Genomic DNA, 2,708 nt, shown 5'->3' with positions numbered 1-2,708 from the left:
TTAGTATAAAACTTATTCTTTCTCTAAAGCTATTGCCCATTGTCCCCTTGCAAATGATGAAACCTTGTTTTAAGGTATAATCCAAGGCTCCAATTGACTCAGGAAATGCCACTCAAATGCAATCCATTGTTACCAAAAGGTGTGGTAACAAGTAGAAATAAAATGCTATTAAGTGGGGGTGAAAACTGGGCCAAAACAAACATCCAGAGCCAGCGTCAATTGTCCGATCAGCTGGATAGGCTACACTTGCCCAATGGAGCTCAAATTTGGATATGTTGTAGTTAACATCCATTGGAACAAGTCTTATGAAGATCATCACCTCATCCAAGGACCGGAACATGCTGATCCAAGGCCACGAAGTTGACCTACGAAAATGAACAAAAACAGAATTTATATCAAATAATGCACTTTTAGCTCATTTTCATACAAACCAAGGTAAAACCTATTAAAACACAAAAAAGAAGTAAAAAGCTATAAAATGTCAAGAACTAACTCAAAATAGTGGGTGAATAACATGAAAAATCATGTGTAAAAATGAACCGAACAAACTTCCCAAACTTATCTTTTGCTAGTCCTCGAGCAAAACAGAAATTAAAACAAGACTCGAAACAAAACTTTCCGAACACTTTCTAAGGAGAGAGCAACTCATGCAAACGACTCAAAAGTTTTCACAAGAAAAACTCAGTTTACACATTATTCACAAGGCGGCAAAATTCATAACACAACATGCTCAAGTGTAGTAGTGTGATGGCCAAATGGAACTCATTCTCCAATTTCAGTTTTCACACAACTTCAAAAATCATACCAAGCACAAATGTAACTTCAAATCTCACCAAAGTTGTCCTCTCACAAATGAATCACTCGGAAGAGGGTTACAATGCATCACTCAATAATAAATATGAGAATAGAGTTAAACCATACGGGACTTAACTCAAAATTAGCAAGATGAAAAACATGCATGAATATGATCTCAAGAAGGATGCTAAACACTTAAAAGCTGAAAAATGTGTGCAAATCAACCACATGACATTTAGGATCAATTTAGGTCTTTATTATAGGTTGTAATGGGGCTAAGGGTGTAAGGTGAGTAAGAAATGAAGGATATGGATACAACAAAGTCCAAGGAACTCACAATGTAAGAGCATATAATCGTTGACTAAAAGACTTTGAAACATCACGCTTGAGATTTTCACTCAGTTTTTGGTGATCAAATAGACCACAAAGCCTTATACCTCCACTAATTATGATTCACACTCCTTCCTTCCATTTGAACAACCAAGAAACATGGAATTGAAATTGAAACCATTGCCACTTAACCACGACTTTTCTCTTTTCTTTCACCCTTTGAGTGAAGTACTTTTTTTTTTTTTTTTTTTTTTTAAAGAATGTAATAACCCTTCCCAAACTTAGCATGAAAAACACATCTAAATTAAAGCTCACGAGTTCCTTAGAAAGGTGAATTCTTGTTTTTCAGGCTAAGGCTAGAAGTAATAATTGGTTACTTGAAAGAAAAGGCATACATATAGGCTCAAGGTGGTTAACAATGGAAAATCATGCTTAAGCATGCATAGGGTTAGCTTGAAAGGCACAAACGGTCCAAAGAGGGCCTTAATATCATTTCTCAAATGTCATGTAATCAAATTGCACAAGAATGAGTAACTTTTAAGTGCTCAACCAAATCAATGAATAATGAGATCAGACAACAACTCAGATGACAAGAAAAGTAAGAATATGTGTATAACACTCATGAATTGAAGCACAAGGCTCAAAGCTCACATTATATGGTTATACAAGTCTAATTCATGCTTGATACAATTCTTTGGATCATGCAAGTCCCTCAACTGGAGAATTATGAAACAAATGGCAAGTGCATAGAGGGTTTCAAACATATCATGCTAGAACGATGCCATTTAGTGAATAACAAATTATTTTTTTTGTTTTTTTTTTTTTTTATTTTTTGGTTTTTTTTTTTAACATCTTCAATCAAGTCATGTAAACATTCATCACAATCTCATCATATATGTCCGGAAAGTGACTTGAAAACAAAAAAGACTCAAAACTGAAAAGAAAACAGAACAAATTAAAGCAAGAATTTAAGCGAAACGAAAAAGACTTGCTATCCCTTCCCAAACTTAGAAATAAACATTGTCCTCAATGTTAAAGAATTCAGGCATTAACAACGTTATAACAAGAAATAAAGGGAAAGAGCAAGTAAATACAAAAACAAAAAAGAAAAACAACTACAACACGGTTGCAAAACAAAACAAAACAAAACAACACCAAACAAAACCAAACAGTAAGCCCTAACAACAATCTTACACATGCAGAAATCCAGCCCAATGAAATGCACAAACCAAATGAAAGCCCAACCCAAACGAAAGCCCAAAAGCGAAGAAAGTAAATAAAAAAATAAAAATAAAAAAAATAAAAAACAGAGAAACCAAGTCAGAAGCACAAAGAGCGAGGACTCAGTAAAATAGAAAAAAGTGGGCCCTGAAGTCTCGGCACCTGTGAGTCACGGGAAACAAAGTGAGAGACGTGTCGACAAGCAGCGGTCTCTCTCTCGGTCCCAAGCCATAATTATTGGCTTCATAGGAAGGTGTGATGACTTTTGTTTCTCAAAAGTGCTGAAAGGCAGAACTGTAATTAAAGGGGTTGGGGACCAGGTGAGGTGACCTAAGGGGATAGGCCGTAAGGGCCGCGCAAAA

Source organism: Prunus avium, chromosome 4, assembly GCF_965620075.1.
Source record: "Prunus avium chromosome 4, drPruAviu1.hap1.1, whole genome shotgun sequence".
NCBI classification, from domain to species: domain Eukaryota; kingdom Viridiplantae; phylum Streptophyta; class Magnoliopsida; order Rosales; family Rosaceae; genus Prunus; species Prunus avium.
This window is presented reverse-complemented; position numbering follows the sequence as displayed.